Source organism: Saccopteryx leptura, chromosome 13 (assembly GCF_036850995.1).
Source record: "Saccopteryx leptura isolate mSacLep1 chromosome 13, mSacLep1_pri_phased_curated, whole genome shotgun sequence".
NCBI classification, from domain to species: Eukaryota; Metazoa; Chordata; class Mammalia; order Chiroptera; family Emballonuridae; genus Saccopteryx; species Saccopteryx leptura.
Window position 1 is genome coordinate 36,416,547 of NC_089515.1, and position 25,207 is coordinate 36,441,753.

Genomic DNA, 25,207 nt, shown 5'->3' on the forward strand with positions numbered 1-25,207 from the left:
GAGTGGCTCTGGTTGCGGCAGAGCGACGCCCCAGAGGGGCAGAGCATCGCCCCCTGGTGGGCAGAACATCGCCCCTGGTGGGCGTGTCGGGTGGATCCCAGTCGGGCGCATGCGGGAGTCTGTCTGACTGTCTCTCCCCGTTTCCAGCTTCAGAAAAATACAAAAAAAAAATAATAAAATTAAAAAACAAACAAACAAACAAAAAACCCAGAGGTTGGAGGTAGATTGATGGTCATTGGCTGAAGTGGCCATTGCCACAGGCAAAGTGTTAGGATTGATGAGAGGGTTGGGAGGGAATTCAGTTGTTCAGATGGTATATTTTTAGTGTCTATGTATCAGGTACTAAATCATGTACTCTGTGGAGGTGTATATGTGTGTGTGTATGTCAGAAAGAGAGTGGTGAGGGGAAGAACAGAAAGGCAGATGAGGGATATTACATAACAAAAGAATGTGCCTCTAGGATTTAAAAATCCCCTACACTCTATTTGGCTTTCATCAAGAAGACAATGTTCCAAGTGTGTGTCTTGTAACATTCTTCAGTTCGATGAGCTCAATTAGACATTTAAGTCTGTCTGAATGATAAACACCTTTGATGGTTCTGATATCTCTCACGGTTGGTTGTCTCTTGCTACAGTTTTCTGTGTTTCATTCATTTATTCATTCATCCAACCAATATTTATTTAATGCTTAACCGAACAACTATTGAACTAGGATTTAGATTTACTGCTGAACCAGGATCCAATAAGTAAGCAGGTAATCACAGGACAGGGGAGTGGATGCTAATGATGAGGAGATGCCCTGGGAACTCAGAGCAGGGAGGGTGCTCAGTGAAACTGGAGAGTCTTTCTGGGAGAACAGGCATCCAAGCTGATATTTAGAGAATGAATAGGACTCAGCCTCAAAAAGACAATAGAGCAATAGAGTGTTCCCGGCAGAAAGAGAGCCTGTGCAATGGCCAGGAACTTGAGTCTCTCCTAAGTGGTCAAGATCGTGAATGGCTGAGGAGTGAGCTAGATGTACTGGTGCTAATGATGCTGAGTCACACAGTCAGCTATTGCGTCAGGCTTGATCCTGACTGTCCATCTTAGGGAGTGGATTGGATCCACAGAGGACCAAGGAGAAGAGTGGTAAGGTCAGCATTCCTTAAGCCTCATTCTTTAAGCAAACTTCTTGGTTTCCTTAGATTGTCCTGCTCTTGGCTCAGTTGTGGTCACTACTTCATTTTAAACACTGTATAGATATTCATAGAATTTGTTCTTATAGCTGCCACTCGTCTAAGACAACCTATGTACCAGACACTGTATATGAGGGTTTTACAAACGTTCTAATTTAAACCCTGACAAGGTCCTGAAGGGGAGGACCTGTTATGCAAATGAGGACCAGAGGTTCCAAGAGATGATGGGACTTGCTCTGAGGCCTCTCACCTGGTAAGGATTAGAGCAGGGATTGAAACCCAAGCTGTTTGTTCCACAGTATGGCTGGAGCTCCAGAGGAAGAACCACATGAAGATATTTAGTATGTGATACAGGGGCTCTTCATAGATCTTTTCAAAGTCCTTGGTAATGAATTTTAAGATAATAAAAGAATTTTAGGGGGCAGGTGGCTATATTTCCTGAGGTGGTTGGCAACCTGATCAGACAGTTTCATATGTGGTGTATTTTATGTCAGACAATGTATAAAATGCTACACTATTTCACATAATCTATTTAATAGGACTTTTCGTAGTGAGAATGTAATTAATCTCCACCTTTCTTTATGCAATTGTGTTGTACCTGTCAGGAACTAAATTTTCTAAAACCTTGCATGAAGTTACGAAATAAAAATAATTACTATACAATGACCTCTCTTCTAAGGGCAGAGCTAGTTGAAAAATTAACAATGAAGCACCATAGTTTAATGGAAAACGAGAGGGGGAAATAATAGAAAACTCAGGCAGAAGGGAGTTAGGGGGGGCTCCAAAGTCATGAGTATTGAAGCAGATGACAAGGAGAGGCCAAAGTGAACCATTCAAATAATGGGGTAAAGAAAATCCTGAGTAGCTTTTAACATCAAATTAAGACCCAGGCTATTATTGTCAGTAGTGTTATGGAGGGAGTATATGTTCTAAACCCCATATAATGCAAAACAATAAAGATGCTGGATAAAATTTAAACAATATATATCATTTTAATTGCATGACTGATCTGACAAGAAAGTAAGAGGAATCCTCTGACTTAAACTGGCGAGAAAGCAAGCTGTCAGAGAAGTGAACCAGTGTGGAAGCTAGGGGCCTCTCTTGGGGATGGCTGCTGATTTCTGGTGACCCAGAGCTTTGACAGATAAAGGCTGTATTCTAAGGGTGTTACAATTGGGGCATGAGGTTGAAACTGTCACCCGAATCCAGGACCCTGGAAAGGAATGGCGGGACCGGCAGAGGTGTTAGCAGGGAAACTGGCCTTTCTTAACCCTGACACTCAGGAGTGTGAGGTCTCCCTTGAGCATATTTATCCACAAGCAGGCGCTTATGAGGTTTAGGGTTGAGTTTATACCACCGAGGCCCAGGAAAACAAATAAAACTCCCAAACTACAATTTGGCTTAAAGTGATCCTAGATTGACAATGCAGCCCTGGCCTGGCAAACTGATACAAATGTCTGTGAAGAGACATACCCTCAACACAGGCCTAAGAGAAGTCCCACGGTTAGAGTCCTAGTCAACATGGGTTCACAGTCACCAAATCGTAAAACTGGGCAGGGAACCAGGCACTGCTAGCAAAATCTATATACTGCCCGATTGGATCTGCAGACTTTAGGTGCAATTATGAAATACTGAACCCAACATACCAAGGTTTGCTGTGTTTAAAGAAACAAAAGATGGAATCAAAAGTAGGAGCAAGGAAAAGAAAATATCCCAAAGTGACCAGGCAGGTTTGTGGGAGGAATCACAGAGGGGCCCGGCTGGGTGTTGGACAACAGTACAAGCCTCAAGTCTTGGGAGCTATAGGAACATGGCACAGGGTAAAGAGTTATCTTGTTTTGGAGGATCCAGGTTGAGTCTAGTTGGCCATTTCAGGGCATGGTCATAGCTTTTCAGAGTGCCTTTCCTCTGGAAGGATCCAGGCCAGCTCATTCCTTGAGATACAGGACAGGTGATGGGACATGACTCTAGGAAGTCAGGAATTCCTAAGACTTTCCGAGAGGTGTAACTTTATCATTGTCATCATCGTCATCGTCATCATCATCATCATCTTCATCTCCATTAACAACTATTGTGCTTCACGCATTGTCCTGAGCACTAATATGGGTTATTTAACCTTATTAAATAAGATTTTCCTTTATTTAATCTTGTATATATGTGCTATCATTAACCCTCTGTTACAAATGAGGTAATGGAGTCTTAGAGAGGTTAAATGGTTTACTCCAGATTACAAAGTAGGAGTTGGGTGCGAACCAGCCTGACTTCTGAGCTCACATACTGACCCTTGGTGCCCCTGGAGGCTGCCCAGTGCCCTCTTGGAGAAGCGTGGCAGCCATTGAGGTATCCTGAGGAGTCTGGGGCATTGAATACATTGTCTCTTGTCCATCATTGTGGAGTTGGAGCTGCTGGGGAACCAGTTAGGGCAGGAGTCTCTCCCGGATGAGGGATGGAGCATTTCTCCCTGTATTTGTGATGTCCCATTAATGAGAGGAGTCCGCCTCTCAAGGGAGAGCCAGAGCACAGCCAGAGGTCAATGCCCGGCCTGGAGTACAGCCTGATCCAAACCCAAGCAGAGAAGTGAGAAAGTCAAGGTCTGGAGCCAAAAGACAAAGTACCCAGAGCAAGGAGCAGGGCTGGGGGAGTGATTTTCGAGTCAGGTACAGATGACAACCTGCCTGTACTCACTGTAGCCGTAGGCAGGGTTATGCCAGCAATGGCCTAGTGGTGAAGGCACAGCAGACAGAGGGCTTTCCCCACCTAAATTCTGTTTCTGATGCAGAAAATCTGACATATTAGTATTTCTTTAAGTCAGTGGGGGAGGCAAGGACTTTCATTTTGAATCTTTGCTCATGAGAATCTAAAAGGAGAGGCCCTGTTATATAATGGGGCAAAATGTTTGAAATAAGGACATTTGAAATCAGATTTTTTTTTTCTGATGGAAACACAGATAGTATTTCCTAGGGAAAGTAAAGTATTTACTTTCTCAGATTTTTACCTTCAGTTAAAAGATTAATAATTGCATTGTGTTAGCTATATGTTACCCTTCTGATATCTTCTGGATATTCTGTGGAATATGAACTCAGTTTCTCGTTGTTTCCAGAGGAGAATATTTAAGGACTCCTTTCCTTTTGAAAGATATATATTTAAAAGTAAAACTCCAAAATGTTGGGGCTCATTTGTTATTCATTTGACTTAAGTTCCTTATTCTCATGATTCAGCTTTAAAATGAATGAGTATGTACTAATCGGAGATGTCCAATGTGGAATACGTACCACGAAGAGAAGAAAGCAAGTTGTAGGACATGTAGAATACGATCACAGTGTGTACAGATACAACATGCATAGAGGGGGCCTGGAAGAATGCCCGGGTACCATTGATTACCTGGGGGGGGGGCGGTTTTAGAGACCTAGGGTGGGAATGGGGAAGGAGACTTTCACTTTTTTTTTTTTTTGTATTTTTCTGAAGCTGGAAACGGAGAGACAGACAGACTCCCGCATGTGCCCGACCCGGATCCACCCGGCACACTCACCAGGGGCGATGCTCTGCCCACCAGGGGGCTTCGCTCTGCCGCAACCAGAGCCACTCTAGCGCCTGGGGCAGAGGCCAAGGAGCCATCCCCAGCGCCCGGGCCATTTTTGCTCCAATGGAGCCTTGGCTGCGGGAGGGGAAGAGAGAGACAGAGAGGAAGGAGGGGGTGGGGTGTGGAGAAGCAAATGGGCACTTCTATGTGCCCTGGCCGGGAATCGAACCCGGGTCCCCCGCACGCCAGGCCGATGCTCTACCGCTGAGCCAACCGGCCAGGGCCGAGACTTTCACTTTTAATCTTAGACCCTTTTGTATTATTTGACATTTTTACTGAGGATCATATATTACTTCCTAATACCAAAAAGATGAAAAACATTTCAAAAATTTAAATTTCAAGCCATATATGTCATAAATGTCAACATTTATTCCTTTCAAGGGAGTTTTGTTTGTCTATGTTTTCTTCCTCAAACTAAAGCAACTCTTAGGAGGAATAGAAAATGAAGACATAATGGAATCCTCCAAAGGTTTCGGCCCTGGGCTATGTCTGTCTCTTGCTGGGAACAAAAGGAAACAACACAATAGGCCACTTCCCATAGTCCCATCAGAGTTTTCTTCTTAGCACATGTACGAATGTAGCGAGTTTGATTTTGTCATGTTCCGTTTCCCTGGAGCATGGTGCCTCTCACTGTTCTTGGCACTCCCTTCATTTAATCAGTTATCACACGTTTTTGAATCCCTTACCATGTGCCACATATAAACTCCATACTTGAATTTTTTTTTTTTTTTTATATTTTTCTGAAGCTGGAAATGGGGAGAGACAGTCAGACAGACTCCTGCATGCACCTGACCGGGATCCACCCCGGCACGCCCACCAGGGGGCGAAGCTCTGCCCACTAGGGGGCAATGCTCTGCCCCTCCGGGGCATTGCTCTGTCAGGACCAGAGCCACTCTAGCGCCTGGGGCAGAGGCCAAGGAGCCATCCCCAGCGCCTGGGCCATCTTTGCTCCAATGGAGCCTCGCTGCAGGAGGGGAAGAGAGAGACAGAGAGGAAGGAGAGGGGGAGGGGTGGAGAGGCAGAAGGGCGCCTCTCCTGTGTGCCCTGGCCGGGAATCGAACCTGGGACCTCTGCACGCCAGGCCGACGCTCTACCGCTGAGCCAACCGGCCAGGGCCCATACTTGAATTTTAAAAAGACAAGTAATACACCTTTAGATGTGTAATTCTGTGAGATAGACAAATAATAACCTGATATGACAAGGGTAATGAATGATAGCAACCGAGTTCTGACTTAGCCTGGGCACAGGGCTGTAGGGTGAGGAGTAACTGATCAGGATAGAAGGTAACCATGATAAGGGCTGGCGGTGGGGCATCCTAAGGAGAGAGGCCACTCTGAGGAGCTGAAGTTTGGAGGGGAAAGCTAACATGGAATGTGTGGCAGGCGTTTGTGTCCTTCACCACTATTTCCGTCTGTCCTCCTGGACGTGTGGCTGGAGGGCTGACTCCCTGTCCCGCGGCGGTTAGTCAAGGCTGTGTAATACACGGGAGCCAGTGGAGTGTGAGGGGAAGTGAGGAGTATTTGCTCCGGGCAGGGGCACCCATCTGTGGGTGTGGGGTCTCCAGAGGACTCTTTCCCTTCCGTGAGGCATGCCTGGAAGCAGAGACACACTGCTTACCCGTCACCAAGGGGGAGGGCTGCCGTGAGCCTCGCCTGGACTCATAGAAGATGTGACATGAGTGAAACGGAAACGTTTGTTGTGAGCTTGGAGTGGTTTTTGATCAGCATCTAACCCGGCTTTTTTGAACCAATACAGAGTGCGAGGAACAAGCAACGGGTGGTGGGAGGGAGCGGCCTGCAGTGAGGAGGGAGCGAAGACGGCATAGGTATGGAGCGCCTGCCTGTCCCTTGCTGTTTCCTAACTGGGATAGAACTCTGGTTTTTCGGCAAGCACATCGGATTTTATTTCTCAGCAGATTTAGAAATGTAGAGAGCTTCATATTGTCATTCCTGATGATGTTGATCTCTCTTCCTTTGTCTGTCCTGACTCCCCTCCGTTCTAGCGTTCTAGCGCTCTCTGCTTCAAAGGGGAAGGAGGCAGAGAGCTTACCTGTGCTGGGATCTTTCTTCCAGTCTTCCAGAGGCACACGCCTCCTCGCCTCCTAGGGGACTACACTGGAGGCCATGCCAGAAAACAGCACCAGGAGGTGGCATGTTCCACCACCCCCCACCCCCCACACACACACACACACTGGCCCTTCTGCAGCGTTCCCAGCCAGCGTCAGGGCAGCGACTCTCACCTCCGGGTGGCTGAGCCCCCTGGTCAGCACCCAGGGTGGGATGTAGGGGTGCCCCATCCCTCTCTGATAGGTGGATAACGCCAGCTGAGGAACAAGGTACAGGGCGAAGGGTGGGGTGCCTGAGGCTGGAGCGAGAGTGTTTTGAAGTCTGGAGGGATATTGGAGTAAACACTCGTGCTTGAAAATCAAGTTCAGACTTGAGGCAGGTAGACGATGACCACGTGGACAATGGCATCCTGGTATGGAGCCATGTTTGGAAGAAGCAGGAAAGCCCAGAATGCGGGGCAATGAGTGTGGACAAACGGTAAGTGGACGGGGATAATTATGGCGGTAGAGGGTGAGTATTGAAGGTATGTTTCTGTGGGGGACCCCAGTTCAGTTGAAGAAGTCATGTTTGAGCAGCCACACAGCCGGCAAGCCCCATATGGGGCAATGCTCTGCTCATCTGGGACCGCTGCTCCATTGCTCAGCAACCAAGCTATTTCAGTGCCTGAAGCAGGCCATGGAGCCATCCTCAGCACCTGAGGCCAACTTGCTTAAATAGATCCATGGCTGCAGGAGGGGGAGAGAGAGAGAGAGGAAGAGAGAGAGAAAAAAGGGGAAGGGGTAGAGAAGCAGATGGTCACTTCTGTGTGCTCTTATGGGGAATTGAACCTGGGACTTCCACATGCTGGGCCAACGCTCTACCACTGAGCAAACTGGCCAGGGCTAATTGGCATTTTTGTATCTAAAATTTATTTTTGCTTTTCTTAACTGTTGATTTTAAAATTAAGAAATAGCCCTGGCCAGATAGCCCAGTTGGTTAGAGCATTGTCTCAAAGTGCAGGGGTTGCCGGTTCGATCCCCAGTCAGGGCACATATAGGAACAGAGTGATGTTCCTGTCTCATTTTCTCTCTCCCTCCCTCTCTCTCCAAAATCAATAAATTAAAAAAAATTTTTTTTAATTAAGAAAAAATTTTCTTTGAACCAGTGTGAAGGTGTGAAGTGTGAAGGTGTGAATTTCTTCAATGACTAAATAAAATTTAGATCATAAACTTAAGAGAAAGAAAAATAGTTAAGCTTCACATCACTTCTAAGGTTAATGGAGTTTATCTAGTTAATTAAAAGATATGAAGATTTCCAACTTTCTACTCTTTCAAATAAATATCCTGAACTAGAGCTGACCAGCTTACATATGTGTGAATGTGTATTTGAATTCAAGCATTTAAAAATAAATGTTAGTTTTCCTGACCAGGTGGTGGCACAGTGGATAGAGTGTCAGCTTGGGACACTGAGAACCCAGGTTCGAAACTCAGAGGTCACCAGCTTGAGTGCAGGCTCACAAGCTTGAGCGCGGGTTTTTCAGCTTGTGTGTAGGGTTATAGACATGACCCCATTGTCACTGGCTTGAGCCCAAAAGATTGCTGGCTTGAACCCAAGGTCGCTGGCATGAGTAAGGGGTCACTGGCTTGGCTGAAACGCCCCAGTCAAGGCACATGTGAGAAAGCGATCAGTGAACAACTAAGGTGCTGCAACTATGAGTTGATGCTTCTCATCACTCTCCCTTCCTGTCTGACGGTCCCTTTCTGTTCCTCTCTCTCTCTCTCTCTATCTAAATAAATAAATAAATAAATAAATAAATAAATAAATAAATAATGTTGATGTAAAGAGAAGGTAGAATGAGACAATGTCCATTCAACAGATCTGAGTAATACTGAATATTAGTTAGCTAGTCCTTATATAATTAAAATATTTATGAATTTAAGCCCTCATTTTAAAGGCATGAAACAACAAAAGGAACACATTAGAGGGAATAAAAACCAGGTAGCAACTATTGTCCTAAACTTTCAGTTCTAATATGGTAGCCAGTGGGCACATGTGGCTATGGTGTTACTTGCAGTGTGCTTAGTGAGATTTTTGTTGTGCATGTAAAATGTACATGAGATTGCAAAGACTTTATACAGGGTAAAGACTGTAAAATACCTCATTAAAAATTTTATATTGGTTATGTATGAGAATGATAATATTTAGGATATATGGATTAATATATTATTAAATTAAGTTCACCTGCTTGTTTTACTCTCTATTTATTTATTTGTTTATTTATTTATTTATTTGTTTGTTTATTTCGAGAGAGAGGCGAGGAGAGTGAAGCAGGAACACTGAGCTGCTCCTGCATGTACCCTGACCAGGGAATTGAACCAACAACCTGGCAACCTCTGCACTCGGGGAGGATGCTCTAACCAACTGAGCTGTCTGGCCTGGGATTAGTTATTTTATTTTTTAGAGACAGAAAAAGGGATAGAGAAGGGAAGGGGAAGGGAAGCATTCATTTCTTGTTGCACTCAGTTATGCCTCCATTCATTGGTTGCATCCCAAGTGTGCCCTAAATAGGGATCAAACCCGTAACCTTGTTGTTTTTGGACGATGCTCTTAAATGACTGAGCTAACTGACCAGTGCCCTTTTATGTTTTTTAAAACTATTCAATATAAACTTTTAAGTTACATATATGGCTCACATTATATTTTTTTGGACAGTGCTGGTCTAAAACAAGTCATTGGAATAGACTCAGAAATAATGGAGAAAGCTAATGACTAGAATCCATTGTTCTTGTAAATGAGGAGAAATGAAATTAAAAAGCTGTCAGAACCTGACCTATGGTGGCGCAGTGGATAAAGCGTCGACCTTGTACACCGAGGTCGCCGGTTCAAAACCCTGCACTTGTCTGGTCAAGGCACATATGGGAGTTGATGCTTCCTGCTCCTCCCTCCTTTCTCTCTCTCTCTCTCTCTCTCTCTTTCTCTCACTCTCCTCTCTAAAATGAATAAATTAAAAATTAAAAAATAAAAGCTCTCGGAGAATCTTGAAGAATCTGCTTCCTCGCAGCGTGTCTCCACATAGCAGCCGCAGTGGCCTTAGAAAATGAGAGCCAGGCCCTGTCTCTTCCCTGCTCAACCCCCTAGGGCTTCTCATCTCACCTAGAGTATAGAACCCAAGGCCCCCTAAGGTTTGGTTCCCGACCACATTGCAAGTCTCACTTTCATCTCCTTCCCACTCACTCATGCCGGCCGCTCTGGCCCTTTGGCTGGTGTGTGAACACGGCCATGTGTTGCTCCCGGGGCCTTGCATGTGGGGCTTGCCTGCGCTGGATGCCGTGTGGCTCACTCTCATCTCTCTCCGGGCTCTGCTCAGATCGGCCTGGCCACTCACTGCCTCATCTCGCACTGCTGCACTGTCTTCACTCTCTGTCCCTGTACCCATTCCATTTCGTCTGCACAGCACCTGCCACCACCTGCAAAATCCATGTCTAATTATCTTCCTTGCCTTCATCACCACCGTATCTTCGTTGCCTAGAAGAGTAGTAGAATGCGGTAGGTCCTCAGAAAATATTTGTCAAATGAATGAATGAAGTAATTTTAAGTGAAGCAACCAAAAAAGGAAAAGAAAAGAGTTTAGAAGGTAAAACACCAAAATATTAATAAGATCTATCTCTGAGTGATAAGAGTTTGAATGATTTCAATTGTTTTCTTTTTTTTTTTTGACTTGGATTTTATTTTTATTTTATTTATTCATTTTAGAAAGGAGAGAGAGAGAGAGAGAGGAGAGAGAGAGACAGAGATAGAGAAGGGGAGGAGGAACAGGAAGCATCAACTCCCATATGTACCTTGACTAGGCAAGCCCAGGGTTTTGAACCGGCGACCTCAGCATTCCAGGTCGATGCTTTATCCACTGCGCCATCACAGGTCAGGCTTTAATTGTTTTCTGTTACCTATCTAAGCACAACCCTCTTCTTCCTTGTTCAGAGAACCTTATTTTTTCTGGCTCTCTCTGCTACACGTGGTCAGTTCACTAACCCCCTCGTGGTTGCCTCATATTTCTGTCTGTGAGTGGTTTAGGAACAGGTCTGTGATATATTCCTTGCTGGTGAGCTGTGAACAGAGGGTTGCCGAGGCGGCCAGCTGGGAAAGGATTCACTGCTCTAAAAGAGATGCTTATATAGAGAAACAGTTTGTCACAGTTCTCCTGGACGTGGTCTATGTGAGGTGCTTGCACTGTCCACGGAGCTGCGGAGTCTGAACACAGAGGGTGACAGAGTGAAAGAAAAATGGGAAGAAACCCAGTCCCTGATGATGTTGTTGGGCTGACAAATGAACTATCACAAGGCTTTTCTACTTTGTGACCTCCCGTTTGGGGAGGAAATAAATCATTCTCATTGCTAAGTCCATTTTGAGCTGGGTTTTCTGAAATGTTTTTTCCAGCTATATGTATCTAACTGCTATTATGTTATAACAAAATTCAGGTGAAACAACCTCCAAATTATAGACTTGTCAGCAGAAGTACCGAAGTTGTAATAAGAGATATAATTATAGCATAGCATTTCCCAAAGGAATAAGCTAGGGACACAATTAGCACAAAATGAGTGCTCAGTACTTAAAGAACAACAACTCCGTGAAAGAAGAAATACCTTGAATTGCCAATATAATGATGTAAACTTGAATTATAAATGTAACACAGGAAAGTAGGTAAACTATACCCCTTTTCATCTAATCCGTGCTACTTCAGACATATTTGTAGTCCTGAGTTCAATTCTGTAGTGACATTATAAGGTCACACACAGCTTTTACTGAAAACAAGGAAGATTTCTGGAACAGTTATTTTATTTTATTTTTTGCTGCCCATAATTTTGGTGACCTTATTTTTCATCTAGAAACTGGCTCTGCCCCTGTTCTTAATACATGTGTTTTGGGTGAAGAGGATACCACCCTATCCTGAGGTGTTGGGGAGGAAGGTCGGAAAGGTCACGTTTTTCCCTGGCCTGCAGGATTGCCTCTTGGATGGGTGTGTGAACCAATCCGAGTTAATATAACACAGTAAGACTTTTTCCTGGGTCCGCTGAGAGAGAGCAAACACTTCTGACTTATACTAAACCTTGGCAGAATGTAAGTCTGGAGCTGTTGGCAGCCTTATTGCCACAGACTGAACTTGAGAACTAAGCCGTGTTGCTGAGGATAGAGACGAGAGTCAGAGGGAACCTGGATTCTGATGACGTCATTTGAGCTCCCAGATCAAAGCATTCCTGAAGCACATAACCTCAACTTTTTTTATTTATAAGATATTACATTTGCCTTTTTGCTTACTCTTGTTTGAGCTCAGGGTTGTATCATCTCCAACGGAAACATGTGAAAGGATCATAAATGTCAATATATGTAAATAGTTGTTGTATCTCTAAAGTATGACACCCACAGGAGGCAATACATTAAAAGGCACACAAATGTAGAACTTTTAAACACTTGGTGTTGGAGGAGGTCACCGAGACGATGTGACTATCACTTGACCCAAGGGCTGGACCCCAGCAGTCAAGGACCCCCACCCCATCTCTGACTTTGGAATGTGTGTTCTGCTTGTTATTCCCACTCCCAGAAGCCCTCCCTCCCCCACCAAGGACCCAGTCAAGAGCTAGTAATGTGGTAATGAGGCTATGTGGACTGGCTGTATGACTAAACCCAGTTAAGGCCTCTATATAAACTCTTAAGATTGTGGCAGGTGGATGTGGCAATCTAGTCATCCTGAAGCCACCCAAGACAAGTCCCTGTAAGTTCCCTTACTTATTAAACTTGTCACTTACCTATCTTTAGTGGTCTGCCTTTTTCTACCGTCTCTCCCTGTCTTCTGAGTATGGGGGCAATTTCAGACTACACCCAGGAAGTTCCTGAGGGGGCTGTGAACTAACACTTGGGACCATCAGCAGTGTAGCTGGTTGCTTCAAACAGCTGTGACTTCTCTGTCAATGTATGAGCTTAGCCAAAAGCAGGGGATGCTCTAAATGGGAATTTCTATGTTGAGTTTGAGTCAGGGCTTCTATGTGTTTTCACCTACTTTCTCTTTAAAAAGAGAAAGTCAATCAATCAATCAATTAATATTTACAAGTACAGCAGTCAGACATTTACATAAATTATGAAGTAATTCCCCCCAGTAAATGTAGTACCCACCTGGCGCCATGCGTACTTATTACAGTATTATTGACTCTATTCCCTATGCTGTACTTTACATCCCGGTGACTATGCTGTAACTGCCACTTTGAATTTTTTAATTCTTTCACCTTTTCCACCCAGCCCACCCCCTGCCCCAGTCTGGCAACCATCAGTTTGTTCTATGTCTCTATGAGTTTGTATCTAAGTTGTTTGTTTGTTTATTTTATTTTTTAAATTCCACATACAGTATAAGTTAAATCATATAGTATTTGTTTTTCTCTGACTTATTTCACTTAGCATAACACCCTCTAGTTCCATCCATGCCACAAATGAAAAGATAGACGCATCTCTTTGTTTATTGCAGCATTATTTACAATAGCCATGATAAGGAATCAACTACACTTTCAGTGGTTCTCCAACATAAATAGAAAACAGAGATTATATGAGAGCATGTACATGGATGTGCTTTGTAAATTATTAAATAGAAAAGTATGTATTGGTTAAAAGGGGGCTCTTGAATCAGGAAAACCCATGTTTGAAACTCAGTTTTGAGCTTTCTTAGCTGTGTGACTATGGAAGAGTAAGTTAACCTCTCTGATCTTCAATTTCCTCATTTGGTAAACGGGGGTAGTACCTACCACATAAGGTTGTAACAAGACTAAATCTAATGCTGCATATAAGCATTTATTACAAAGCCTGGCAATCTGTATGCTCAGTAAATGTTAGCTAGTATTATTCAAATGCTATGAAAACATGAGACAGAATTATTTTTGTTCTTGTTCTTTTAGTGTAGTCTTTTGGGATAAAAGGAAAAAATGTATGCCATATTTTATTAAACTTAGAGCAGATTGGGTTTCCGGGTAGGCACATATATAAAAGAATATATATATTTTTTCCCATACAAGTAGAAAGTAAGGTTAAAATTTTTTTTTCCATAGAAAGTCAGTTTTATCAGTTACCATTTTTAATTCTGGAAAAATTTTGCTTTAGTATAAAAATATGTAAAAAGGGACTAGGGAGAGAAAAGTAGAAATAATCTCTGGACTCAGTTGTGGTCGTTTTTTTAATGGCCAAAGGGGAAGGAAGAAAAGAAGAATCTCCAACTCTCATGGATATGTTTTGTGATTCTTAAAAGAAAAGGAAGGCATCTAAGTCATTAGGCTCTGTGACTAATGGCTTAAATAGGCTACTACTATTGAATATTATTCCAAACTAGTAGAATAGTGCCATTTAATAAATATTAAAAGGATATGAGAATAAAGGATTAGATTGAAAGAAGAAAATAAATAACCAGCCAAATACTTGATACCTTGCTTTATTAGACTAGTAAATAGATAAGAATAAAAATTATGCTGCTATGATGTGGGGTTTTGATATTAGGATTTTACTGCTCTCTGAATTTAGGAGCTCATTTAATTTGTGGTAATTTTGTCATCAGTTTTCAATTGCAGTGTCTTTTAAAATACTGATTTTTTTATACATATAATAATTTCTAACTCCTACCCAAAAGCTTTTTTAAAAAATTCTTTGTTTCATATTTTAATTTACTCTGAAAGTTATCTTTTTATATATTTCTTTTATTTTTTACTCCCTTTAATTTCTTTTTCATTTCAGTCTATAAAAGGGATTTTTGATTTTATTTATCTTGTTCAAAGAACTGTTGGTATTTGCTATTTTACTAAGTGTTTCTCTTCTTACTGTTTTATCTTTTGCTCTGGTTTTTAGAATCTAATTTTTGAAATTCTTTTTCCAGGTTGGAATATATTTTACTATTGATTTTCTAAATCTAAAAATTATTTTGTTTATTTGTTCTCATACTTATTTTTTTTAATTTATTCATTTTTAGAGAGGATAAAGAGGAGAGAGAGAGAGAGAGAGAGAGAGAAGGGGGGAGGAGCAGGAAGCATCAACTCCTATATGTGCCTTGACCAGGCAAGCCCAGGGTTTTGAACCGGCGACCTCAGCATTCCAGGTTGATTCTTCATCCACTGCGCCCCCACAGGTCAGGCCTGTTCTCATACTTATTTTAAAATACATATTTGGTCTTTTTTTCACCACCCAGCAAGGGGCCCATAAGGCATTGTTTTCAGTTCCCATGTAATTTAAATGGAGACTTTCGCAATGTCCAGAGCTCTTGATGTCCTGCAAATGAAGTAGGAGGATATTCTCATATTCCTTGCAGAAGGAACCCCCTTAGGTGGCAACAACCTTGACTTCCAAATGGAACAGTCCATCTACAAAAGGAAAAGTGATGGCGTCTGCATCATAAATCTGAAGAGAACCCGGGAGAGGCTTCTCATGCCATCGCTGCCATTGAAAACCCCGCTGACGTCAGTGTCATATCGTCCAGGAATACCGGCCAGCGAGCTGTGCTGAAGTTTGCTGCTGCCACTAGAGCCACTCCTATTGCTGGCCACGTCACTCCCGGAACCTGCACCGACCAGATCCAGGCAGCCTTGCGGGCGCCAAGACTACAGGTGGTTACTGATTCCATGGCTGACATCCCACAGAGGCGGCTTATGTTAACCTGCCTACTGCTCTGTGTAACACTCTCCTCTGTGCTATGTGGACATTGCCATCCCTTGTAACAACAAGGGGGCTCACTCAGTGCCTCTGATACGGTGGGTGCTGGCCCGGAAAGTTCTGCGCATGCGTGGCACTATCTCCTGAGAAACAGTCATGCGAGGTCATGCCTGATCTCGGCTTCTACACAGATCCTGAAGAGGTTGAAGAGGAAGAGCAGGCCACTACTGCAAAGGCTGTGACCAAGGAGGAATTTCAGGGTGAATGAACTGCTCCAGCTCCTAAGTTCAGTGCTGCTCAGCTTGAGGTCACAGACTGGTCTGAAGGCGTGCAGGTGACCTCTGTGCCTGTCCCCGCAGTTCCCTGCTGAAGACCTGACCGCTCAGGCTCCACTGAAGACTGGTCTGCAGCCCCAGGGCTCAGGCCCCTGAACGGGTAGGAGCACCCACTGAGCGGTTTAAGCTGTTCTTCCACAAACTCAAACAGAACAGAAATACAGTTGATGGAAAATAAATAATTTCTAAAAAATAAATTATATGTATATATATATTTGGTTATAGTTTGCTATAAAGTTGTATATATTTGGTTATAGTTAGCTGTAAAGTCTAAAGCTTATTATGTATAAAATTTTAAGCCAGAAAATGCATTCTGGTAAGTATATGCTGATTTATATTTGACTCTATTTCAGTGGAAATATGTGAACATTTGTGATAGGCCTAGATCAGATAAGCAATTTAATTTAGAAAGAAAACACATTGAAATTGTGCATATATATGCATGCATAATATGCATTTCAAGATTAAATAGGTTTTTTAGTTGATTGCTTTGGGGAAAGAGAATAGAAATGGGCAAATTAACAATTATGAACAGTAATGAATTAAAAGAGAAGATAAAGTAATTTTAAGTCATAACTTTTCACAAAATTCACTGAAGAAAGGGAAATGGTGTTATCAAAGTATTAAATACAAAGACAAATGCCTTACCCAGAACTAGAGGTGCCATATTTTTATGTGCTTTTTAAAAATTTGAATAGTGATAGGTTTAGACTGCTCTGCATGCCATCCTTAAAGTAGAAGTAAAATAAGCCTACTTTAAATTTTAAATAGATTCAATCCACATAGCGCAGCAACTTGAGGTACATTGGGGAGACTTGTCTTCTTGTCTCTTCTGCAAGGATGTCTCAAAGACATCCCCCTGCCCCAGCCCAGTAATTGCATAGCTGTTGTGAATTAGGCCCTGGGCTCCAGTTAGTGGGAGTGTTCTTAGCTAATGGGAATAACTCTACCCAGTTTCTTTCACCCCCTTAAATGATTATTCTATAGCAACAAACTTCAGGAGAAGTCATTTAATTAAAGAACCATTATCTATCATTTCTATGCAGTTAGAATGGAAGACAGGCAGCAGGGTTAATTTGCTCTCTAATCCGTTTCTATATAGATTAAAATTCCCTAATACTCTTTTCTTCAAACCCCTACTTGAATGGAACTCCTAATGTGAATTGCATATAGGGCTCAATTATATATAATTGTTTGGTACCTTTGTCTGTGAGATTTACTGTATTTTAACATTTGTATGCATTTAAAGTTAAATTCTTAAAGCTTGATAAGCACCCCACTCTCTTAACAGTGAGCATAAAATGTTAGTGTGACAAATATTAAATATGTATAATAGGGAATATTGAGAATCAGTCTAAGTTGCTTTTCTTCCCCCTCCCTCAATGGTAAGATTTATGCTGTACAAGATTTGGGAGAATGAATGTATAATTTGGACAAACACTTTCCTGAATACCAGTATTACTTTATATGGTAATTATGGGATTTTAAATGGCAGTGAGTACTGTTTCTTATGTGTGAATTTATGAATGTAATAAAACACTTTGAAAAGCTAATCAAATAAAACAATCTGAGATTTAATTATCAGCTTTTTACAGATTTTATGAATCAGATCATCTTTATTGCCAAAGTCACTGAACGACTTAGTAATTACAGAATCCTCTTAAATCTTTTATTTTGTTCTTAGAATCAGAATGCTGTTATTATTATTTTTTATATTTTACATATTCACAGTTAAGAAAATAAACATAAAAGAGTATGAAGAAAAAACAAAACTACTTAACTCTCTATAACTCAGCTAAAATTGCTATTAATATTTTGGTAGGTACCTTCTGGTCATCTCAGTATATCCCCCCCACAGTCACACAAAAATCTAGTTTTGCATAAAAAGATTAATATATAACACTCTTGTTTATATTTCCATGCTAGAAATTATTTCCTAACCACTTGTTTTCGTATCAGTAAATAGATATGTATATCATAGGCTACATGCCATATCTATGCTTTAGTTAATATCTATATATGTTTTAACTAATCTCCTATCGATAGATATTAAGATTGGATATGTTGTCCCGTCTATTATGTGTTTAGTTGACATCCTTGCACATGAATCATTTTGTACCTGTACAATTATATTCTTAAGACACCTGTACAATTCCTAGAAATTCGATTGCTTAGTCTAAGGGTAAATGTTGATGTGTATTAATTACCAAACTGCCCTCCAGAACTGTTATTTTAGTTGAATCAGTGGAATCTCTCACTAGCAAAATGATAGAATGCTTATTTTTTCACACTTTCTCAATATTGGTTTTCTTAAATACTGACAAGTATCCTAAAATTCTGTCATCATTTAAAACTTTCATCTCTTTGATTATTAGCGAAGTTGTAACACATTTCCAAGTGCTTATTGGATGTTCTTATTTCTCTTCATTTGTTTCAATATTTTTATTGGGATTGTTGGCTTTTTTTTTTTTTTTTTTTTACTGACCTGTAAGAGATCTTTGAATATTAAAATATTGTTATTTGGACTCCAAGTTTGTCATTTGACTTTTAACTCTGTGTATAGTGATTTCTAAATATCATTGTTTTTGTGTGTAAAACTTTTGTCAAAAATTTAATCTGGGCCCTGGCTGATTGGCTTAGTGGTAGAACATCGGTCCAGTGTATGGATGTCCCGGGTTTGATTCCCAGTCAGGGCACTCAGGAGAAGCGCCCATCTGCTTCTCCACCCCTCCCCTTCTCGCTTCTCTCTCTCTGTCTCTTCTCCTCCCCTTCTGCAGCCATGGCTTGATTGGAGTGAGTTGGCCCTGGGCGCTGAGGGTGGTTCCATGGCCTCCCTCAGGCGCTAAAAAAATTGGCTTGGGTTGCAACAGATCAAGGGCCTCAGATGGGCAGAGCATCGCTGCCTAGTGGGCTTTCCCAGTGGATCCCTGTTGGGAAGCATGCAGGAGTCTGTCTCTGCCTCCTCTCTTCTCACTAAAAACAAAACAAAACAAAAAAATATTTAATCTGTCATTTTATAGCTTCTAGCTTTTGTCATGGTTAAGAATGACCTTTGTCCTTTCAAGATTGCAGAAACACTCACCTTTATTTCCTCATAGTAGTCTTAGGGTTTAGTTTTTTTTGCATAATAATCTTTGATCTATCAGGGATTTATTATTTTTTTTCCCACTAAACATTTTACTTCAAGCTCTAATACCATCACAGGGTCTTTGTTCTCATTTAAGTATGTTTTTAGCATATTTTTTCTTTTATAAAAAAATTTTATTTTTGATTATAGTTGACATACAGTGTTATCTTAGTTTTTGATATACAACATACTGATTCAACATTTACATGCCTTGCAAAGCGATCACCATAATAAGTCTAGTAAGCCATCAGTCACCATACATAGTTATTAGGATAGTATTAACTATAATTCCTATGCTGTGTATTACATCTCTGTGACTTATTTATTTTATAACTAGAAGTTGGTACTTCTTAATTCCCTTCCCCTTTTGCACCCCTTCCCCTAACTCCCTCCCCTCTGGCAAACTGTATCTATTGAGTTTGTTTCTGTTTCATTTTTTGTTCATTTGTTTTGTTTTTTAGATCCTCATTTGAGTGAAACCATTATTTGCCTTGCTCTGACTTGTTTAACTTATCATAACACTCTCTAGGTTCATCCATGCAGCGGTGGGATTCAAATAATTTAACAGGCCCTGGCCGGTTGGCTCAGCGGTAGAGTGTCGGCTTGGCATGCAGGGGACCCGGGTTCGATTCCCGGCCAGGGCACATAGGAGAAGCACCCATTTGCTTCTCCACACCCCCCTCCTTCCTCTCTGTCTCTCTCTTCCCCTCCCGCAGCCAAGGCTCCATTGGAGCAAAGATGGCCCAGGCGCTGGGAATGGCTCCTTGGCCTCTGCCCCAGGCGCTAGAGTGGCTCTGGTTGAGGCAGAGCGAAGTGCTGGAGGGGCAGAGCATCGCCCCCTGGTGGGCAGAGCGTCGCCCCTGGTGGGCGTGCCGGGTGGATCCCGGTGGGGCGCATGCGGGAGTCTGTCTGGCTGTCTCTCCCCGTTTCCAGTTTCAGAAAAATACAAAGAAACAAAAACAAAAAAAAACCCCAAATAATTTAACAACCAGTTCTCTGTCCTAATGACCGTTTTAAGTATAAAAAAATGATATACTGAAAGGTAGTTTATTATTTCATATATTTAATACTTAAATAAGAATAATAAAAGAGGTACACAAAACTAGATTGTTATAGAAAGAGTTTTACAATATTAATGAAAAAATATTAAATAATACCTGACAAAAAACAATAAAACTGTTAAGAGATTTCCAGTGACAGCTTATCATTCCCTGGTTGTTTCGCACTTTTTCTCTTTACGTTATATATTTGTTTACTGTAGTAACAAATGCAAAGGAATTAAAATGTAGTATTTCATCAAAGGTATAATGAGTTTTATGAAATGAATAAAATATTATAAGCATAGTTCCGTCAAATTTTTTTCACCTATGGATGGAATGAACATGACTATGGGCGCTTAGAATATCCTGTTGCGCAGATGAATGTTAAAAAAGAATGAGGAATGTAAATTTGTGATTTCCACACTGGGTGGCTGCCCAGGCACCCACCTTACAGAGAACCCTGATTACAAGTACCATTTTAACAACCGGTTCACTGAACTCAACAAAAAATTAGGTATCAGTTTTGCTGAACCAGTGCAAACCGGCTGAATCCCATCACTGTATCTATGTTATCACAAATGGCAAGATTGTTTTTTATGGCTGGGTAATATTCCATTGTGTATGTTTCTCTGTGTGTGTACCTGTGTGTATCATCTCTTTTTTATCCATTTACCTGTCAGTGGACACTTAGGTTGCTTCCATATCTTGACTGTTGTAAGCAATGTTGAGATGAACATAGAGGTGCATATGTCTTGTTAAATTATTGTTTTGTTTTCTTCAGAAAAATACCCAGAAGTGAAAATCTGAGTCGTACATTAGTTCTATTGTAGTTTTAATTTTTGAGGAAACTATATTGTTTCCCTTAGTGGCTGCACTAGTTTACAATTCCACCAAAAGAGCATGAGGATTCCCTTTTCTTCACTTGAATCTTTACTAATGCTTGTTACTTGTTGTCTTTTTGATAATAGCCATTCTGATTATTCTGAGGTGGTATCTCATTGTGGTTTTCATTTGCATTTCTCTGGAGATTAGTGATGTTGAGCATCTTTTCATGTGTCTGTTGGCATTTGTATGTCCTCTTTGGAGAAATGTCTATTCAGGTCCTCTGTCCATTTTTTAGTTGGGTTATTTTTGAATGTTGAGTTATATGAGTTCTTTATATATTGTGGATATTAACCTCTGATTGGATATATCATTTGCAAATATTTTCTTCCTTCAGGTTTTTGCCTTTTTGTCTTGTTGATGGGTTCCTTCACAGTGCAAACCCTTTTTAGTTTGATTTAGTCCCATTTGTTTATTTGTCCTTTTGTTACCTCTGCTCAAGGAGACATAGCCAAAAAATATTGCTAAGACTGATATCAAAGACTTTACTACCTATGTTTTCTTCTAGGAGTTTTATGGTTTGAGGTCTTACATTTAAGTTTTAATCCATTTTGAGTTTATTTTAGTATATGCTTTAAGAAAGTATTATTTCTTTTTCTTTTTCTTTTTTTTTGGTTTTATCTGTCCAGTTTTCCCAGCATTATTTATTAAAGAGGCTGTCTTTTACCTGTATATTCTTGCTTCCTTTGTTGTAGATTAATTGATCTTATAAATGTGGGGTTTTTTTTCCTCGGCTCTCTATTCTATTTCATTGACATGTGTGTTTGTTTCTGTGCCAGTACCATGCTGTTTTTTGGGGGTTTTTTTCTGAAGCTGGAAATGGGGAGAGACAGTCAGACAGACTCCCGCATGCGCCCGACCGGGATCCACCCGGCACGCCCACCAGGGGCGATGCTCTGCCACGACCAGAGCCACTCTAGCGCCTGGGGCAGAGGCCAAGGAGCCATCCCCAGCGCCCGGGCCATCTTTGCTCCAATGGAGCCTTGGCTGCGGGAGGGGAAGAGAGAGACAGAGAGGAAGGAGGGGGGGTGGAGAAGCAAATGGGCGCTTCTCCTATGTGCCCTGGCTGGGAACCGAACCCGGGTCTCCGGCACGCCAGGCCGATGCTCTACCGCTGAGCCAACCGGCCAGGGCCCCATGCTGTTTTGATTACTATAGCTTTGTAGCATAGTTTGAAATCAGGGAGTTTGACTCCTGCAACTTTGTTCTTTTTCAAGATCACTGTCACTATTTGGGGTCTTTAGTAGTTCCATAAAAATGTTAGGATTATTTGCTTTAGTTCTGTGAAAAATGCCGTTGATATTTTAATAAGGATTGCACTGAATCTGTAGATTGCTTTGGGTAGTATAGGGACATTGTAATGATATGGATTCTTCCAGTCTACAAGCATGGTATATACTTTCACTTACTGGCATCTTCTTCAATTTCTTTTAACAATGTCATATAGTTTTCAGATTACAGGTCTTTTATTTCCTTGATTAAATTTATTCCCAGGTATTTTATTCTTTTGATTAAATTGTAAATGAAATTGTTTTCTTAATTTCTTTGTCTGATAGTTTGGGATTTATTTTTGAATAAGGAAAAAGATAAGCCAGTTTTATTTTTATCTCAATTGCTAGTCAGTTGTCAGACTTCATGAATATCCAGTCTTTTACTACTGATTTAAAATGTCTCATCTTCTTATATTAAATTTCTTTATGTATTTAAATCTATTTATGGGCTCTATTCTGTTCTATTGATCTATCTCTCTATTTTTGAATAATTCTTGACATTTTATTTCTGTGGCTTTATACTACATATTTATAAAAGTATTTCTTCATTTTATTTTATTTTAAATTATTTTAAATCATTTTTTATTTTTCAGTTAGAGTTGGCATACAGTGGTATATTAGTTTCAGGTGTATACACCATTGAATAGGTGTTATATATTTAATTACTAAGCGATAATCCCAGGAAGTCTTGTACCCATCTGACCCCGTATGTACTTAGAATATTATTGACCCTGTTTCCTATGTTTCCTGTGCTGCACTTTACATCCTCATGACTATTAAGTATTCCTTCATTTTAATTAATTTTTAGGTATTTCTGTCTATATTTGCATATTTACTTGATGAACTTAAACATCAGTTGGTCAGAGTAACAAGCCCTGCTAGGTTTTTCAGCTGGAGCTGTGTAATATTTTTAGATTAATTGAGGAAAAATGGGTACTTTTATAAAGCTGGGTTTTCTTATTAAAAAAAAATTACTCCCATGGATTCAAGCATTTTAAAGGTCTTTTGGTAGCATTTTATGTTTGTTTATTTAGGCCCTGGCCATTTTGAATGATTTTTCTAGATATTTTTATTTATTTATTTATTTTTTAGCAAGAGAGATAGAGGGACACATAGGGACAGATAGATAGGAAGGGAGAGAGATGAGAAGCATTAGTTCTTCGTTGCGACATCCTAGTTGTTCATTGATTGTTTTCTCATATGTGCCTTGATGGGGGGCGGGGCTCCAGTTGAGCCAGTGACCCCTTGCTCAAGCCAGCGACCTTGGGCTCAAGCCAGCGACCTTGGGCTTTAAGTTAGCAACCTTTGCCTCAGCCCAGTGACCATGGGGTCGTGTCTGTGATCTCATGCTCAAGCTAGCCACCCTGTGCTCAAGGTGGCGAGCCTGCACTCAAGCTAGTAACCTCAGGTTTTGAACCTGGGATCTCTGCATACCAGGCTGATGCTCTCTCCACTGTGCCACCATCTGGTCAGGCTAATTTTTAAATTTTTGATGTAAATAGAATCATTTTCTTCTATAACATTTTCTAATTATTAATTCTTATTTTTCTGTTTTTTGTTTTTTTTAAAAAGCTATTGACTTTTGTTTATTTATTTTATTTCCAGACACCATAATAAGCACTTAGTTATTTTTATTTTTTTTTATTTATCTTTTGGTTGATTTTAGCTTTCAATGTCTCACGAAGTGCTACTCAGGAAACAAATGAAGTGAATATAACTCCCTTACTGTAAGACATGACTTGTGACCATTCGTGAAATGGAGCGCAAAATAGGAGAGTTTATGGGATATAATTTGTACATTCAGAAAGGACCGAATATGGGTCAATTTCACATCACTGAAGTGTAATATGTCAGATTAAGTATATTAGAATCAACAAACATGCTGTTCTTATGAAATTATTTAATATTCTTAGATGTCCTTGATAATTAATTAACGTCTCAGGATTAATCTTTGTGAATTCTGTGTCACTTGTTTGAGCTGTAGAAAGGCTGGATTTAATTAAGTCTGAAGATACTGGTTTCTGTTTGAGTGAGGAAAATGTGAAGGATGGAAGGGAAAACTGTACTGACTTCCTCAGAAACAAGTTTACCAGGCTATGAATTCCAGGCTTGCTAAACTTTTTATATAACCTCGCAAATGAAATTTAACTTATTTTCTTGTAAGTAACCCTACTTTCTCCTTCCAACAAGCACCTGTTGTTACTCTACCCACCATCCCAAACCCCTAGGTAAGTAGGTATACAATGGTCTGGTCTGACAATGCCATCTAGTGGCTATCTGGGGAACTGTATGAACTAATCTCTTTTTGTTGAACCTCCAGTCTGGCGGGGTTGGTATCCTGGAAGCCAGGTCCAGACTTGGAAACAAGGATGTTATGCCTGTTATACCTGAAGCAACAGGCAAAGAGAGAAGATAATCAATGTCCAAGTTCCAGCTAGGCTGCCTGCGGGAGCTGGGAAACAAGGAAGAAGCCAGCTAGGCTACATCCACATGAGCTGATAGACAGCAAGGACTAGGTCCAAAGAGCGAGTTCTGCAAAGGAGTTCCTTCTGGAGAGGGAGCTGTCCTGAACCAGAGCACAGGAAGGGAAACCTTTTCTCCCGTAATGGTTTGTCTGCATTCAGTCTGGGGGCAGGATCAGCTTACTTGTGGGTTTCCAGTCCTAACACCATTTTTTCCCCCCAGTGGTTGTCTCCATTACTTTTTTTTTAGTTTTCTTAAAATTATTTTCCCACTTCTTAAAACTTAGATAATTTCAGCTAATTCTACAGAAGACAAAGTCCGCTCCACATTTCCCTTCTCTTGCTCTTTTTCCTTTCCTTTCTTCCTGCCTTCCTCCCTCCTTTTCTCTCTTTTCTTCCTTTTTCAGCTCTGATCCTTGCACTCTAGGAAAACCTCCCTCTTTCCCATCATTCTGTGTGGGAGTCAGAACATAAGCCTGATTACAGCTGATACACCTAGGGGGTAATGCTTGTGGGTCAGCTTTCTCAAGGAAAGGGGAGGGCAGAGCTTGTGAAATGAAGAACAGATGCTATGAACATCTGGGTCCTTGGAAAGGAGGAGTTTCTGCACCCCCACTGCCA

General features: G+C 41.1%; 1 protein-coding gene and 1 pseudogene across 2 annotated transcripts in view; both read left to right on the forward strand.

The window, feature by feature from the left end:
* Positions 1-25,207, forward strand: part of HTR7 (5-hydroxytryptamine receptor 7) — a 102,299-nt gene that overhangs the window by 63,060 nt on the left and 14,032 nt on the right. The gene's annotated exons all lie outside the window — the stretch shown is intronic.
* LOC136384899 (small ribosomal subunit protein uS2 pseudogene) lies at positions 15,068-15,982 on the forward strand (annotated as a pseudogene).